The following is a 19,665-nucleotide window of genomic DNA, read 5'->3' as shown; positions in this document are numbered from 1 at the left end:
ATCATCTGTCAACTTTTCTGGCCTTAAAAATTCTCTTTCTGAGAATTTTATTCCCTTCCTCCACTGTGTACAATGGCATTTCTGACATTTCAAGGTCACATAGACTAGGCCATCACTTCAATGTTTCTACAAGTACTCCTGCAAGTATGTTTCATGTCCTAATAATAATCTTGTATTCCTGGATAGAACTTATAAACTGATAAATTCCCCCTTGATCAAGGAGCTTCCAATTTCACTTACTCACATAATCACCTATATTATCGTGATACATGCTAGCTTGGTTTTGCAGCCACTTTGGTTTGTAGTGTCTCTTCTTCCTTTCTTTTAAAGCCCAGCATATCTTTAACAGAAGATAATAAAAGAAAACTTTTATTTTTCTGCATTTTTTATTGTGAAATATAATATATATACAGAAATGATAAATTTCAAATGGTTACATTTCCACCATTTCAGTTATTTCTTTAATGTGATGCATAACATGTATACCGAAAGGTGATAACTTTCAAAGTACAATTTAGCAAGTAGTTATAGAGCAAATTTCAAAGAATGTTATGGGTGATAGTTCCACAATTTCAGTTATTTCCTTATTGTTAAATAGAACATATACACAGAAATGTAGTAACTTTCAAAGGGCAAGTACCTATAGAGCAAATTTCGAAGCATGTTATATGTTACAGTTCCACTATGTCAGTTATTTCCTTCTAGCTATTCTAGTACCCTAGAAACTAGGAAAAATATTTATAGAAAGATTCAGTATTTGTAATCATTTGTTAAATTTTATCTTGTCAGTTGCTACCCCTCTCACTTGTTTGATCACTGTCTCAATCTTCAGGGATATCTGGGCAGTGACCAACTTAACTCTAATTACAGTTCTAATAGGAAGTAGGAGCAGTCTGTGATATGGGTATCTGCTCTCTTGTAAGGGAAAGAACTCTCAACATCTCAGATGGAAAAAAAAAAAGGTGTGCTAACTCACGATGTCAAGGAATTGCCCATTTCTGCAGTCCATTGCTTCAGTAGAATGTGGATATACAAGATTTTTCTGGGGCATCAAGTCAGTTATCCTTATCCCAAGTGTCAGTGTCCCATTATTTCCCAAACAAGAACTTCACATAGATTATGAATCTTGTTTTGAGAGTTTAACTTTTCTTTGGAGCTCAGTCACCTTGATTAATTAAATCCTCAGTCTGGTCCTCAACTTCTTCTGCCTACCCATGGCAGATCTGACAACATCTTTGCATGATGCTTATGAGACTGGCTTTTGAAGTTTGAAGGAATCAAGATTTTGATTCTGCTCTTCTCTAATTATGCTAATAATAATAACTGGCACTTATGGAGTGCTTACTATATGCTAGACCCTACTATAAGTACTTTCCATGTAGAAAAGTTAATTATTTCCAGAGTTTACTTTATTGCTTACACCCTGGCACAGTTCCACAAAAAAATTTCAATTGACTCAGATCCAGTGTTCATCTCTGGACTAACCAGCTATGTTGGGTCAGGATATTGCTGCTCCTTGCTACTACTACCACACTACTGGATTAGACTGTGAGGGGTGGATGAAAACAGTTTTCACAAAGAAGTGATTGGTGCTGGATAGATAATATTTTGAATGTTAATTTGTTATATTAAAGATGAAAATAGTAAATGGGATTTCAATTATATTTCCACATCTTAATTATTCACAATAAATGTTTATTAATTTAAATCCATTATATAGAATCTAATTTTTCAGAAAATAATTGGACTAATTTATAATATTACATACTTTAAAAGGGAATTACTATATGCATTCTTTGAATGTTTAAATTGTTAATGCAAATGATCTACCATTTTGAATACAATTATTAATGATATGTAAATGATATATATATATATATTCCTTAAAGTATGTTATCTAAAAGATTCTAGTTAACTCTTGCTTTCAACAAGTAATAATCAAAGATTATATGCTTTCATTAATGAATCTACACCCCCTCACACACATATACATCACATTTTTTTCTCCACAATTCTAACTTTGTCACCAATTAAGAATTTGGCAATTTTGAGAGATGCTTGTATAATCTTCAACATGTATTTACTAAAAAACAAAAGCATTGGAATATATAGAGTATTAAAGATTTCTTTGTTAACCTAGGGAGAGTGACTTTTTCTATGTCACTATTGATTAATACAAATATTTGTGCAATTGTTAAAATTTTACCTTTTCCTTCATTGTCCCCACTCATATGGATATGTTATGCCCTGATATTTATGCAGAAACTTGGCTAGCAAATGCCAGTGATCACTGGATATGACTTCCAAGTTAAAAAGTAAATACACAGCTTTCTTACTCTCCAATCCATAGGAGTTCATTTAAGAAACATCTTTGATACAAATATCATTTCAGTGAAAATACAAATGAAAGCCTATGGCTATCATATAGGGAATCAAATTTGAATTTACTACTGAGCTATTCCTTGAGCTATAAACTAGGAATAAGAGATATGCTAAATTAGTAATGTGTAACTGAATACTGTTGATCAATTCACTAATCTTGGTATATGGTAGAATAGCATCTATTTCTGTGTATATATGCATATATATATATACAGACACATGTGCATGCACACATAGAGTATTCTGCACAATGAGATTTGTTTTTACTGTAATATACATATAATAATTTTCCAAATCTATATCTATTACTCTCCAGAAAAAAGACTGATGTTTAATTCATTTACAGAAGGTGAACAAGTTAAGCATAATAGCCCTCATAGCCATGTGTTCTAGTTGACTGTCTCTTCTCAGTTCCATGACAGATAACTTAATGAAGTCATTCAGGAAAGAAAACAGCTATTATACTAACCGTTTACAAGAATATGGATGTAAATAAGCAAACAAAAATCACTGTTGCTTCTGATTTATAAATGAAGTTCAAAAATACAATTTTGAAAGCTAACAAAGATAGCAAATATGTCAAAACACGGAAGACATGTGACCCCATCACCTAGTGACCAATTTTTCTAAGCACATGGAATTGACCCCAAAGTGCTGAGGTGACTTAGTTAAAATACCTGATGTCAGTCAAGGGGAATAGCTTGATTGCTCAGCCATCCTTTACAGTCTCCCATTGAAACAGGTAGAGGTGAAATGGTTTGTATAGCAAAGTCATGAAGACTGATGGCACCTGCTGTGTCCAAATGTACCCTATCTGCATGCAAACCACTTGACACATGAACTGATGCAAAACAAAGTGTTTGCCCAGGAAAAGTGCTTCAGCAAGCTTAATTTCCAAATCCATTTGCACAGTATAAGCAAGATCTAATAGGTCCCAGAGAAATCAGCAAAGCCATCATAAGAATTCAAAGCCACAAACTAAATAAAAAGAGATTATTAGCTGCATTGTGGTGGGCAAACAGTAAAGTCTTAAGTGATCAATACTTGACAAGAGACATGCCACAAACTTCATGTATAGGTCAGGCTCACACACTTTTTAAAGATAAATCGACTGACTCCTGGACAAGGCACATAAAATGTCACTTTTTATCTTTCAGTTGATATTTTCCTCCAAGAAGGAAAAACCTATCTATTCACCTCCCTGAGAGATTTGATCGAAAAGATAGTCACTCCTGACATAAGGTTTAAAGGGGAAAACTGCAATCAAGTGGAAATTTTTGTCAGTACCTTAATCTCTGATTTGTAGAAGGTTTTGCTTTGGGATATTTGGTATGTCTGAGGATTGCCACCAAAGAGCCCTTCTGTTCTTTAATGGCTGCACTAAATCTTAAAAAACGTGAGCATGAAAACTATTGTGCCACACTTGTGAGACATACATCAAAGTTATATTTTTTTAAAGCTTGGGAATGCAGTTGAATCGTGCATGTTCTTTATGGAGCTCTGATCAGGCTGATAAAGGCAGTTCAGCTTCAATAAATGCTTTTTAAGTGAATGTTTTGGAAAGTGAATAGGAAATTCAAAGCTCAAACTGTTGCCAAACTGCTCCCACAGCACTTTGATCACTTTGTTTCTGACTTTTTGTTGAAAATGTCTTGTTTTTATTAAAACGTTGGCATCTAAAGACCAAGAAAGTTAACTGTAGTCACCGAAAATATAATATACAGTAAATCATGGAATGACATGACTTATTAAGTACTTTGTACACATTCCTTAAAAGAAATCTATTTCCCTGTGGGGTCAAACACAGCACTGCACTTGTCTGAGGAGAAGTTCATATTGTTAAAAGAAAGACAAGTACAGAAGATAAATCAAATACTAATACTTTGTTTCAGGCAAAAGAGTAGAATAATTTGTACAGCTTTACTATCCAAAAGACTAGAAATTCTATAATTTAAAAATTAATACAATCACAGAGATAAATGCTGAGTTGAGAACAGGCATTGGTGCGCTGCCTTTTAATTATGATCACAGAACATATCTAACTCTAAGGATAGAGTGGGTAGGATGTCCTTGCCCCCTCCCACTTCATGTGCCAGAAGAGTGTTTGTATAATTGGTGATTCAGTTGTCTCTGATCACAAGTGTCACAGTTTAAAATGTATGGCTTCTGCAGTTTAGGGAGAGAATATTCCTCAAGAGTAGAATATTTGTATGAATCAAGAATACTGACATGAAAATTACTCAAATAAAATTATTTCACCTTAGTATGAAATGTAGAGTATAATTTTTACACATTTAAATATATGTAAAATGCATTGAATAACATCATATATTTCCATTGCCAGCAAATTAATAATGATAATCAAAAAGTAGTATGCTGCTTTTCTCCTTATTCTAGTTACAAATCTAACCAACCGCTCTAATATTTGCCTAGACTTTGTCACCTGTAATTTTTAGTAACGTTTTCAACATTTTTGTTCAACTAACTTGTTAATGATACCTTCCAAATCAATGCATTAATTTGTGATGATTTTCATAGTTCGCATTTGCTGTGCAGTATCAGGAAGAATGCAGTAAAATGAGATTCCTGAAGAAATGAGGAAAAACATTGACTTAGAGATCTAACCCCAAATGAAACTAGCAAGGAAGTTCCAAGGATGGGAATATGTATGTTAAAAGTAAAAGGATATTTGCATTAACAGTAAAAAAAGGCAGAGCTTCTCACTGAGAGCATTCAAGCATTATTATTTACCACTGTCCTGGGTAATCAGGACAATGCAGTAACATATGTTCACTGTTACAAAAGAGGAAACAACTTAGTTTAATTTGCTGGTTAAATAATTATAGAACCAGAAATTTGACTAAAAATTCAAATATACATTCCTCTCTTTAATAATTTGGAACAAATGTCACTCAGAGGACAACATAAAACCTGAACAACCTCAACAATAATCATCTTGAATAACTGAAGGCACTGAGGAGTTAGAATGATAATAAAGAATGAATGGACTAGGTTCCTGGAAAGGAGGAAAATCAGGGAGGTGAGATTTCTTTTCTCCTAGAGATATTTGCTGATTATGGGAAGGTGGCAGCTGAAAGTCTGGAGGTGGAATGGAGCTTTTGACAGTCCTCAAAGGAGGGTGGAGGTGGATTTGATTCCAAGTCTAACCAAAGGGAGATGGTCTCATGAAATCTTTCACAATGGGTTGAGACACTGAAGGGCTACATCATCTGAAAAATATGACTCAGAATAATACAAAGACTGCAGTGCATATTCACATCATCTTAATTCCTGATATTGATTTAGGTTGATATTGGAGTGATTGTGCCCTTTGTCTTCTTGGAAGGAAGAATCAGATTCTCTCTGGAGGAAGATATCATTATCCTACTCTTCAAAATATTTCTAAAAGAAAATTTCTAGTATAGCATCTGTACATAAACAAAAGTAGCTAGATAAATGAGGAAATAAGACAACAAGTAGGAAAATCACCAGAACAGAAGTAGTCTATAGATATTGAGTGCATAGAAATAAATATGATTTCTAGATTTTAGGCAATAAAGACAGAGTTGAGAATTTTGGTAGAAAATAAGATATTATAAAATAGAATTGAAAATTATGACTAAATTAATACCAAAATGGATGAGTTTAATAAAAAAATTAGACAACTTGATGGGATTTTTAGTTAAATAAATGTTAGATTGTAAGGAAACATTTAGAATGAATTACAAAAGGATAGAAAATTGGAAAATAAAGAATTTGTAAGAAATATAGAAGGTTGACTTTAACATATATGTAATTGAAGGTCCGAAAGGAAAGATGAGAATGGACCAGAAACAATATTTGAAGAGATTATGATTGAGAATATATAGCACTGATTAAAGATAACAATTTACAGATTCAAGGTATGCATAAATACAAAAGTAATGTAATAGTAACATAATAGCAAGTCTGACAAATCAAGACAAAAAGCAAATATTAAAAACAACTTGAGAATTAAAATTCAGATTACCTTTAAAAGAGTAAATTTCAGGTTGACAATTTACCACTCAACAGATGCAAAAAAATGGAAGCTAGAATAAAATGCTGACAGCCTAGAATTCTATACTTTTAAGAATGACGGTAAAATTAAGATACTTGCAGATGTTTAATACACATTAATGGTTTAAATGCTATTCCTATCCAATGTTTATCGAATACCTTCCTCCAGCCCAGTACTATATCCAAGTATTTGCTATCTCTGCTCTGAGTCTCTTAGACAACTCAAACACTAAATAACCTATCTAAAACTGAATTCCTGATTTTATTCCCCTAACTGTTCCACCCACAACCTTCCCCATCTCAGGTGATGGCACGTGCATGTGCCCTGGCAACTCTCTTTCTCTGACATCCGTTAGCCAGTCACAAGCCAATCATGCTGTTCACAAAATATATACAGAGTTCAACCATTTTTCAACAACTCCACTAGTTTCACTCTAAGTCAACATAATTTAGAATAAATGTGATGGCCTCCTAGTCTCTATGCTTGTTGTTTTCCTACATTCTCCTCTCTTGAGAAAACAACAGCCAGAATGATCCTCTTATAACTTCAATCAGATCATGTCACTCTTTTCCTAAAACCCTCCAGTGGCTTCCCACTTCACTCATTACAGATGTATATTTCCTTCCAAAACCCTACATGGCATGCCCTCCTGCCTTCCATCTCTTGCCTCTGACATCCTCTTCTAATATCCATATCACTTCTTACTCTGTCTAATCCACACTGGACTCCCTATTGTTCCTGAAATATACTGGACATTCAAAAACTGTAAAGGGTCTGAGATTTTACCTCTTGCAAGCTAACATTTTAGCCCTACTCCAGTTCCATAGATGCTGGCAGAAGACATGAGACTCCTGGGTCAGAGACAAGGAACAGTTTATTACAGCAATAGCAGGAGCCAAAAAAATCCACATGTTCTTACTTTTTTCCTATGCCTAAAACCTACAAGGCAACATGCCAAGGACCAGGTGATGCCTGCACATATTGCGGGTTGAGTTATAGGAGAGGAACCCTAAGCATACAATTCTTCATTTTTAAAAGTGAGATTTGGAGAAACTAAGATGGCAGCTAGGTGAGACAGAGCAAAGGAACACCTCCGTGAAAAACACTAGATAAGGACCAGAGAGTGAACCAGAATACTGGTTACAGCAATGCACCAGCTGGATGAGGTCTGCTAGTTCCCAGGGGCTGTATACTTGGTGAAATCGGGAGTCTGCATTCTGAAATGAGTGAGTAAGCTGGCTGGAAGACCCGCAGCCGCACGACGATCTGGGGAAGCCAGGGTTTGGCATTTGGAGACCAACGGGCTCTTTTAAGAAAAAAAAAAAAGTGAAAAACCCAGGAGTGGCTGCAGCTGCGATTGTGGGAACCACACAGTAAAACACAGCAAGAGGGTGCTGTGCCAGCCTCTTGGTGTCTGGCCTGGAAGATAGCCCACTGCAGATACCCTTGGGGCCGGGGGAACGGAGGGGAGAGCCGGAAGCAGAAAGAAACCCTGCGGCTAGCAGCTGGCTCCCCGGAGGGCTGGATAAACTCCTGCGTGGGACTGTGCCCACAGCCCAGAGCCCCGCCAGTTGTCCTGGAGCTGGGAAGGAGGAACTGTGTGAGGAGGGGGGTGTTAAGACACCCCATTCGGCCACTTTTGCATCAGGCTGAAAGCGAGCCAGCTCGGCTTGGCAGCCCGGGGCTTCCCTTGAGGGACAGCATGCACTGGTGATGTAGCACAGCATTCCCTCAGCAGAGGTCCTGGAGGATCACGGCTGGGTGGGGGGCCCACTCAGAGAACCCAGGGATGCTACACCAAGTCTGGTGATTTGTGGGACAGCAAGAGAGAGGGTCTGGGGCTGAAATGAAATGAAGGCTTGGACTCTTGCAGCGGCCTTGAATCTCCAGGAGCCTGGGGGATTTGAATATTGAGGCTGTCCTTCCTCCCTGGTCGCCCATACAAGTGCCCCGCATTCAGGGCGGACAGCTCCAGCAACACACCCAGGCTGAGTTCTCCAGCTGGACCCCACAAGAATCATTTCCCCACACACCACGGGGACAAAGTGGAGAACTGACTTGTGAGGTATAGGTGACTCACAGACACCGTCTGCTGGTTAGTTAGAGAAAGTGTATGCCACCAAACTGTGTTTCTGAAAAATTAGATAGGTTTTTTTTTTTCACAATTTGAAAGAACCCTTTTGAGCAGAGCAAATGCCAAGAGGCCAAAAACAACAGAAAATCTCAATGCATATGATAAAACCAGATGATATGGAGAATCCAACTCCAAACACACAAATCAAGTTATCAGAAGAGACAAAGTACCTCACACAATTAATCAAAGAAATACAATCGAGGAATGAAAACATGGCAAAGGATTTAAAGGACATCAAGCAGACTATGGCCCAGGATATAAGTGACATAAAGAAGACCCTAGAAGAGCATAAAGAAGACATTGCAAGAGTAAATAAAAAAATAGAAGATCTTATGGAAATAAAAGAAACTGTTGGCCAAATTAAAAAGACTCTGGATATTTACAACAGAAGACTAGAGGAAGCTGAACAACATCTCAGTGTCCTAGAAGTCCACAGAACAGAAAATGAAAGAAGAAAAGAAAGAATAGAGAAAAAAATAAATAAAAATTGAAATGGATCTCAGGGATACGATAGATAAAATAAAACGTCCAAACTTAAGACTCATTGGTGTCCCAGAAGGGGAAGAGAAGGGTAAAGGTCTAGAAAGAGTATTCAAAGAAATTGTAAGGGAAAACTTCCCCAACCTTCTACACAATATAAATACACAAAGCATAAATGCCCAGCGAACTCCAAATAGAATAAATCCAAATAAACCCACTCCGAGACATATTCTGATCAGACTCTCAAATACTGAAGAGAAGGAGCAAGTTCTGAAAGCAGCAAGAGAAAAGCAATTCACCACATACAAAGGAAACAACATAAGACTAAGTTGTGACTACTCAGCGGCCACCATGGAGACGAGAAGGCAGTGGCATGGCATATTTAAAATTCTGAGAGAGAAGAATTTCCAACCAAGAATACTTTATCCAGCAAAACTCTCCTTCAAATTGGAGAGAGAGCTTAAATTTTTCACAGACAAACAAATGCTGAGAGACTTTGCCAATAAAAGACCTGCCCTACTTCAGATTCTAAAGGGAGCCCTACCAACAGAGAAACAAAGGAGAAAGGGATATAGAGAATTTTAACAGACATATATAGTACCTTACATCCCAAAGCACCAGGACACTCATTTTTCTCTAGTGATCACGGATCTTTCTCCAGAAGGGACCATAAGCTGGGACATAAAACAAGCCTCAAGAAATTAAAAAAAAAAAAATGAATATACTCAAAGCACATTCTCCAACCACAATGGAATACAAAGAGAAGCCAATAATTTTTGAACTGTAACTCCACTATTTACTTCCTACATGATATAAATTACACAAACTCTAATGACAAATCAGTGGTTTTGAACTCAATGTAAAATATGTAATTTTAGACAACTATATAAAGGTGGGGGAATGGAGAAGTATAGGAACATAGTTTATGTGTCCTATTGAAGTGGAGGTGGTATCACAGAAAAACAAGCTGTTATGGATTTAAGAGGTTAATTTTAACCCCCACAGCAAACATAAAGAAATTATCAGAGAATATAACCATAGAGATGAAATGTAGAGTTTGGGTTAAGAAAAATGGGGGAAGGGGCAATGGGGAGTTAAGAAATGAGGGTGGAGTTGCTGTTTCAGGTGAAGGGAAATTTCTAGTAATGGATGGTGGGAAAGAGCATTACAACATTCTAAATGTGATTAATCCCACTAATGGAAGGCTAGGGAGGGGGTGGAATGGGAAGATTTAGGCTGTATATATGTTTCCATAACTGAAAGAAAAAAGAAAAAAGACAGTCTAAATAGATGATGATTGAATGCCAAGGATGAACTTGGATGGGATTGGAGGATAGAGGACAGGTGGCTCAAAGGGACACAGTTGAGACATAAGGTAAAGGAAATATCGAATGTAGGCTTTGGATCATTGTTGAAGCTCTTGTACTTCTTAGCTGTGCTTAATGGGATTGCATAAAAGAATGTTCTTGTTCATAGGAAGTGTATATGTGAATTATAGTGTATGTTCAAGGATGTGTGCAGCTAGCTCTCATATGTTCAGAAGACAGAGCAATAGATGATGGATGATAGATAGGGAGGGAGGGAGGGAAAAAACTAGCGATGTGACAGCATGTTAAAGTTGGTGGATTGAGCTATTGAGGAAGGGGGGTCAGGGTATGATGGAATTCTGTATATGGGGTTAGTATTGATTTTGCAACTGTTCCTGTAACTTTGAATTTATTTCAAAATAAAAAAAATGCAGAAAAAAATAAAAGTGAGATTTAAGCAAACTGCCCAATTTTTACACAGAAGACAGTGACTTTATTATACTGCACAGCACACAAACCTGACCTCTTTTCCAGAGGAAGACACTACTTCTATCATCCAAGGATGTTTGTTATCCAAACAACCTTGAAAAGAGACTCCAGAACAAAAGTGTCTTTTTGTAAAAGATGTGCAGAAACATGATTCACCCATGGAGAATTGTCTCCCAACATGGGAATACTCTTCCTTAAGAACTCTGCTATAGCTCTTCTATGTTTGGAATGTTCGTTCCCTGATGTCTACTTGACTAGTCCCCTCATCGCCTTCAAGTCTTTAAATTCCATTTCTCACTGAGCCTACACTGGACCATACTATGTACACTTTTTCAACCCTTCCCTTACATCTTGTAATACTCCTTGTTCTGTTCAATTTTTTTCATACTTATTTTCTAATATATGAAATTTACCCAAATTTACTATTTATATTTTGTTATCCCCACTAGAAAGTAAATTTCCCAAATTAGTGTTTTTTTTATTCAAATGCCAGGAAAACTGCCTAAGACATATTGATGCTCAATAAAATTTTTTTGAATGAATGATTAAAGTCATACTAAAAAGCATTCCTCAGAGGAATTACATGAATGCTGGAATGTAACATGATTGTGATATGTGCTAAAATGTTGGAGTTTTAGTGATTATTCTTGGTGAAGTAAGACATTATTCATCCCTAGGTATTGTTATACACTTATTTTATTACCATTGAATGCCTGAAAAATATAGTAAGTCTTGAGGTACATCTACAGTAGTTTCATTGATTATAACATCCCTAGAAATGTGCAGTGTAAGTACATATCTACTTAGAAGACATTTTATTCTGCTGTTTTTTTCTGTCCCATATTGCCCTGTCAGCCCTGTGTATTTGTGTTGAGAGTAATTATCTATAGAATAATTGCAACTTTTGCACATGTGCACTGACTTTTGGGAAATGTCTTTTGATATCTCATAGAACAATGTTGCATTAAGATTTACCTTAAGAAAAGAGACTTCTTTACGGAATCAAAATTTGTCTCTGTGGGTGCTGAATTGAAATCAAATTTCTGTTAAATAGGGCCCCAAGAAATCAATTGTAACCAGCAGTTAATGACCAGTTTGCTAATGGCTTGAGGCAAAGCCAAGGGCAGTTAACACTCCAACAAATTAGTTGTTAACTGTGCTAATGACTGATTTTGCAGGGATTATTGCTATTATAAACAGTCATCAATCCAGGTTTACCACTGAGTCTAGAAAAGTTTGCAGCCAAAAAAGATTTTATGTCCTCAGTTTGATACTCTGCCTTCCAGTTAATATGATAATCTAAAATCATATAATGCTAGATTTCCTGCCTTGTCAGGAGTAAAAGTAATAAAAGCTCTTCTTTCCTTCTTCTTATCTGTAGTATTATAGAATGAATAGATTTCTGATGGTTTCTCATGAGAATCAATAGGAAATATGACTAAAAGAGATGAAAAATATGTTCTCATTTTTAGTGTACATTCATTAGTAATTTGTTAAAATATTCTTTAAGTTTATTGAATACCATAAAATTGGTAAATGCTAGTATTTTAACATTTATAGCAATATTCCAATGAAAATGGAAACAGAAGGTATAAATAAATCAGATTAATATAGGATCAAACAAAGTTTGGGAAAACTTTAAGTCCCACAGTATTTTAAGAATAAAATATGTAAGCTGTTGGAAATTAATATTAACATTAAATTGTGATTGTTATTAAGTAAATTTCACATTTTTACCAATAAAAAGAGAAAAAATGAGATTATCATTAAATGAGATATCCTGTATTTTGTAACCAAAAACATAATTTTAGATTAATCCCTGATATAATTTTAAAGTATTTTGAAATAATTTGTGGATAATTCACTTTTAATTCTAATTCATTGCCTATATTACTTTTGACTTATTTTTATTTTTAACATATCCAATATAGAGTTTCCCTATACTCTATATAGCCTGGTCTCTGCAGTTAAAGTTGAATTTCAAATTAAGTAATTATCTGGAAAATTAAAGTACACAGTTTTATTTCTCATCAATTATACTGGAATAAAGCTATTGTTACTTTTTTAACATATAACTTGTGTTTCAAAAGTGTTTTATTTTTCCATTTGACTGAAATATATATTATAAATTGGTTATATAAAGATTATGCCTATACATAAATTGTGATTTTTATAAAAAAAGAAATCTAAAAACAAATCCAATGCTCATGCAATTAAAGATAATTATAGCATTTGTTTGAATAATTATCTACTTCCCTATCTTAGATAAGAGCACCAGAAATAAAGATCAATAATATTCATCCTGAATGAGTCCATTTTGACTCACTACTTTTTAATCTGCCCCAATCTCCTTTGTGACAAAATTGAAAGAAAATGTGTAAAGTTATTTGAAAGGTTTTAACAAAATTCCATTTATTTCACCAATGTTTTTAAATATTTTGCAAGCAATCTTTGTGAAATCCAGACAGCTTGGAATGATACAAAGACTGCCCAAAACTGTGTTAATGTCTCAACAAATTCCTACCTCCTTAAACCCCATTTTTTTCTTTTTGCTATTAAGCTTACTATCTTTGAATAATGGAACTTCATCTTCATGAATTGTATAGCTTCAATGAAAATAAATAAGTAAAATAAATAAAACTCTTCCTCAACATGATCAATGTTTAATAGTCAATTACCCTGTTCCTTCTTTCCTGTTACACTATTTATCCTCAGCTGTTGTTACATTTGGATTCTGGGACATCTTTGTGGGAAGTAGAAAACATACGAAAATCTTAGACTCAGTGCTTGCTTTAATACTGTTTTAATCTAGATTTTTCACTCACTGTTTTACTTTGGCTTCTGATAAAAGCAGGATCTCTGTTTTTCTTTTCTGCTTGTTATATCCACCGTTTTAACTGAAATTTTGTTTCATTTTGCACAAATTTCAGTCCTCTTGTTGTATTGTTTTATTCTAATGTTCTTTGGTTTGTCTTATTTACAGCACCCGAGTCTTCCGGAATTATTTTTTTCTTTTGACTGTTTACTTACAGTGCTAGTTATGGTCCAGGAATAATCAATGATATTGAGGTTAAGGTCTCCCATTTTTCACTGTAAATAAATATGAATGGACACTGAATGACTTTGAACGAGGGGAACATGAAGTTTCTCTTACACTATTACATTCTTCTTTATTGGACTTAATAGACATTCAAGGCTCAACTTTCATCTCATCTCATCCTTGGTGGCTTAAAAGTATCTACAGGCTTAACTAAATAAATAGTAAATTCCTCGAGTAATTTATCTGCGCCACACAATTTATTGCTATCCTGTAATTTTTATTAACTGTTTATTTTATTTGTTTTGTTTTTGTTTTCTTAATGAATTTCTAAATTTTCATATATATATAAGGGATTGTTCTATATGCTTCTTATGCATTCCATACTTTTGTTTTGTGTTTGAATTCAGTATAGTGTACATATGTATAGTATATACTTTATTGACTTAAAGAAATCTCTCATATATATTTTAGGCTACTAAAATTAAGTACCCCTTAGACATCTTCAAGTTGGAATGTACACATTCACAAGAGATTTTTACCCTACACTTACAATAAGAACAAGCAAGAAAAATTGCAAATTATAGTATTTAAAAACAAATTAAAATTTGAGAACTCCAAACAAACCTAAATGAATAAAAATTCAAAAAGCTATAGGCCTTCCTGGGTGGGGAGAGATGTATAGTTGTTTTCCTCCCTGGCAGACTGGCAGGTCTAGTTAGATCAAGTGTAGATGTGCTAAGGTGAAATAAACTGACATTTTAACCTTCAATTATCACATGTGACCTGATGTGAAGGAGTAGAACTAACTCTATGCCATAGTCCTTTACTAAGTTCATGGAGGTACTACACCACAGAGCAAATGAGCTCATCCCTATCCATGTCCATCTGAGTCACACTGGGCCTTCACACAATGCAAAATAGTGGCTGCTAAAGAAAGGGCAGGCCTTACCTGAGTCACACAAAGTCTTCCCTAATTTCAAAGTCAGGGAACGGGACAAAGGAGAAGTTCTTGATGGGCTTTAGTTCACAATGGACACAACTGCGGAAAGGAGAAGTGATCTTGGGGACAGATCATTGGAAATTATTGAAAATGAATGTGAGAAACAGAAAAGAGAGGTAATGAGACAAGAAATATTTGAAGAGATGATAGCCACAAAACTCCACAAAGGTTAAAAGGTATCAACTCACAGATCCAAGAAACTCAGCAAACCCCACACAGGACAATACAAATAAAATGACACATGGGCACATCAGAGACAAATGACTGAAAGTCAAGGAAAAAAAGCAACCAGAGAATAAAAATATATTTAATGCAAAACCAAAGATATTAGAGTTGGCTTCTCATTAGAGACAATGGAGACCACATGACAATGGAATGTTATTTTTAAATTGCTGAAAGGAAACAAAAAGGCAACCTAGAATTCCATATGCAGCACAAACTGTCTTTGAAAGTGAAAAATATCATTTTCAGCCATACAAAACATGAAAGAATTAGTAACCAGAAAAACTACACTTAAAGAAATGTTAAAATAGCCCAAAAGGAAATGATGCCAGATGGAAGCCTGGACGTGCACAAAGGAAAAAAAGAAAATGTAATATTTTATCTTAAGGATTCTTTATGTTTCTGTAAAATTTAATGGAAGAGTAAATAATCATGGCAAATATTAAAAGTCTAAAAGGCATAATCTACTATGTATTAGATCTTCTTGATTTCATTGATTTAAAGTATTTTTTCCCTTTCAGTTTTATTTTTTAAAAATCTATTATTGCACTACATATATGCCTGTGTCATAAACATAAATAAACAATAGTACATGATTAAAATAAAATTTATTCTAAAATTACTGCAGAATACATTACTGTATTTTAGTGATACTCTTCTAATATCTACCTCCCTTGTTTTTTTTATTTTTAACTCAATTTTATTAAGATATTTTCACATACCATACAGTCATCCAAAGTGTACAATCAGTTGTTCACAGTACCATCATATAGTTATACATTCATCACCCCAATCTATTTTTTGAACATTTTCCTTGTCCCAAAAAAAGTGAAAATAAGAATAAAAAACAAAAGTAAAGAACAGCACCCAAATCACTCCCCCACCCTATTTTTCATTTAGTTTTTTGTCCCCATTTTTCTACTCATCCATCCATACACTGGATAAAGGGACTGTGATCCATAAGGCTGTCACATTCACACTGTCACCTCTTGTAATCTACATTGCTATATAATCCATTGCTACTGGGTTGCAATTGATAGTTTTAGGTATTTACTTCTAGTTATCTAAAACTAAAAAAGAGTTATCTATATAGTGCATTAGAATGCCTACAAGAATGACCTCTTGCTACATTTGGAATCTCTCAGCCACTGAAACTTTATTTTGTTTCATTTTGCATCCCCGTTTGGGTTAAGAAGATGTTCTCAATCCCACGATGTCTGGTCCAGATACATCCCCGGGACTCATATCTTGCACTGCCAGGGATATTTACACCCCTGGGAGTCAGATCCAATGTAGGGGGGAGGGCACTGAGTTCACCTGCCAAGTTGGCTTAGCTAGAGAGAGAGGGCCACATCTGAGCAACAAAGAGGTACTCAGGGGTAGACTATTAGGCACAATTATAAGCAGGGTTAGCTTCTCCTTTGCAGTAATGAGCTTCATAAGGGCAAGTCCTGTCACAGAGGGCTTGGCACATCAAACCGCCAGTCCTCAGTGTTTGTGAGTACATCAGCAACAATCCAAGTGAGGAATTCCAACAACTCTGCATTTTCACTCAGCTCCTCAGGGGACCCTGCATATATATTTTTATTCTCTGTCCAGATTACTTTGGGATGTGTCACTACTTCACACTAACCTATGCAAAACTACCAGGTCTCACTTCCTATTAAAAGTTCCATGTAATTATGGTATTTGAACAAACTGTACAAGTTGAATTGTTTAGGACATATAAATCTTGCATCAACTAAACATCTCTTTCCTTGATTTCACATGGAATTTGATATTTTAAAATGCGGTCAGTAGTGTCTATCTTTTCACCTGATTTGCCCTACTCCTAACCACATCTGATTCACTCATATCTCTAGATGATGTCTGGATTCCTTTTCAGCTTTTTTAATAGTTGCTATTTGTGCTAATATTGACATTCATATCTGCTGAGTTCTAGCTCTGAGTTTCAGGTGTCACACAGATACCCAAAGTTCCAGGGATGGATTAGGTTATACACAAAGGGATCAGCAACTTGGTATCTGGAGATAGCCATTACAATTCAGGAATAGATGTGACTGCTATAAGAGCTTACAATCTAGGGACCATTATGGTAAGCATTCCCCTGATAAGCTGTGCTCTAGGGTTCAATTCTGAGTTTGCACAATGTAGTTAGTCCATATTGGTGAGACATTATACTGTTTGCCTTTGTTTCTGGTGTAGTTCACACAAAATGCTGTCTACAGCTTCCATCCACCTCCTTGCATGTCTCACAGCCTCACTCCTTCTAGCAGTAGTTCGATATTCCATTGTATGCACATACAACAGTTTACCATTCTGTTCCTTAGCAGATGTACCCTTAGGCCACCTCCACCCATTACAAAGCATTCATACTGTCTCCATAAACACCAGTGTGCAAATGTCCATTCACATCCCTGCTCTCAGATCCTCCAAATAAATGCCCCCTAATGAGGCTGCAGGACCATATGGCACCCACATACTTAGCTTCGTGTGGAACCATCCCACTGTCCTCCAGAAAGGCTATACCATTCTGCCTCCAAACCAAGAGTATATTTGTACATCCCTCTCTCCATGTTTTCTCCAGTACTTTTGTCCCTGTTTATGTTTTTCCATATAATTTTATAGAGCTATAGTCACATACCATGTAATTATCCACAGTGTACAATCAGTTGTCCATGGTATCATCACACAGTTGTGCATTTATCCCCACAGTCAGCGCTGGAACATATTGATTATTATGAATTATTAGTTAATGAATAGTAAAAAAGATAATGAAAATAAAAAGATAATCAGACAATACATAATAATAATAGGATCCGACAACACCACCACCACTACTAAGAATCCCATATCCCTCCCTTATATCCCCCCTCGTACACATTTAGCTTTGGTATATTGCCTTTGTTACATTTAAGGAAACATATTACAATGTTACTGTTGATCATAGACTCCAGTTTGCTTTGATTATCCAACACTGTGCATGGTTGACATCTATTTGTTCTCCCACAGGCAAGAACAGTTTTATATTTGTACATTGAGTCACAATCATTGACCACTCCAGTTTTTGCTAAGTTAAATAGTCCAGTCTTTGTCTGTCTTTACCTCAGGTGTCATACATCCTCCTAGACCACCTCTTTCAGCTTTACTCATGGACATCTTTGTTCAGTGTAGTTACAATATTGTGCTGCCATCACACAGTATTATGCTATTTCTGGATCTATACAATCAATCTTAATGAGCATTCTGTAGTCCTTCAGCACCAAATGCCCAATCTTTACCCTCTTTTGATCTACTGATAGCCTGTGTTATCAGCTTGTAACTTTCAAAGTTTGCTTCTTAATGTTAGTTCATATTAGTTAGACCATACAGTATTTGTCCTTTTGTTTCTGGCTAACTGTGTTCAACATAATGTCCTCAAGGTTCATCCATGTTATTATAGGTTTCATGTTTTGTTCTGTCTTACAGCTGTGTAATATTTTGTCATGTGTATATACCACAGTTTGTTTATCCACTCATCTGTTGATGGACATTTGAGCTGTTTCCATCTCTTTGTTGTTGTAAAGAATGGTACAATAAACTTTGAAATGCAAATGTCCATTCATGTCTTAACTTTCAGTTCCTCTGAGTATATACCTAGTTATGGAATAGCTGGGTCATATGGCAAAACTATAAGAAGCTTCCTGAGGAAATGCCACACTGTCTTCCAGAAGGTTTGCACCATTCTACATTCCCACCAACAGTGAATAAGTGTGCCTCTTTCTCCACATCCTCTCCAGCACTTGTAATTTTCTGTTTTTTGGATAATGGGAATTCTGGTAGGTTTGAGATGATATCTCATTGTGGTTTTGATTTGCATTTCCCTAACAGTAAGTGAAGTTGAGCATTTTTTCATATGTTTTTGAGCCATTTGTATTTCCTCTTCAAAAAAAATGTATGTCCATGTCTTTTGCCCATTTTTTAAATGGGTTGTTTGTCTTTCTATTGTTGAGTTGTAGGATTGCTTTATATATTTGGGATATTAAACCCTTATCTGGTGTGTGGTTTCCAAATATTGTCTCCCAGTCCTTTGACGTACAAAGTGTTTAATTTTGAGGAGATCCCATTTGTCTGTTTGTTCTTTGGTTGCTCGGGCTTTGGGTGTAAGATCTAAGAAACCACCTCCTATCACAAGATCTTTAAGAAATTGCCCTACAGTTTCTTCTAAGAATCTTATGGTCTTAGCAATAAAATTTAGGTCTCTGATCCATTTCAAGTTAATTTTTGTATAAGGTATGAGATAGGGGTCCTCTTTCATTCTTGTAGAAATGAATATCCAGTTCTCCAAACACCGTTTATTGAAGAGGCTGCTCTGTCCCAGCCTTATCAAAGATCAATTGTCTGTGGATATAAGAATCTATTTCTGAACACTCAATTCGATTCTGTTGGTCGGTATATCTACTCATATGTAAGTATCATGCTGATTTGAGCACTGTAACTTTGTAATATGCTTCAAAGTCAGGTAGTGTGAGACCTCCCACATCGTTTCTCTTTCTCAAGATATTTTTGGCTATTCGGTGCACCCTGCCCTTC

The sequence above is a fragment of the Choloepus didactylus genome, chromosome 12 (genome assembly GCF_015220235.1).
Source record: "Choloepus didactylus isolate mChoDid1 chromosome 12, mChoDid1.pri, whole genome shotgun sequence".
In the NCBI taxonomy this organism is placed as follows: domain Eukaryota; kingdom Metazoa; phylum Chordata; class Mammalia; order Pilosa; family Megalonychidae; genus Choloepus; species Choloepus didactylus.
This window is presented reverse-complemented; position numbering follows the sequence as displayed.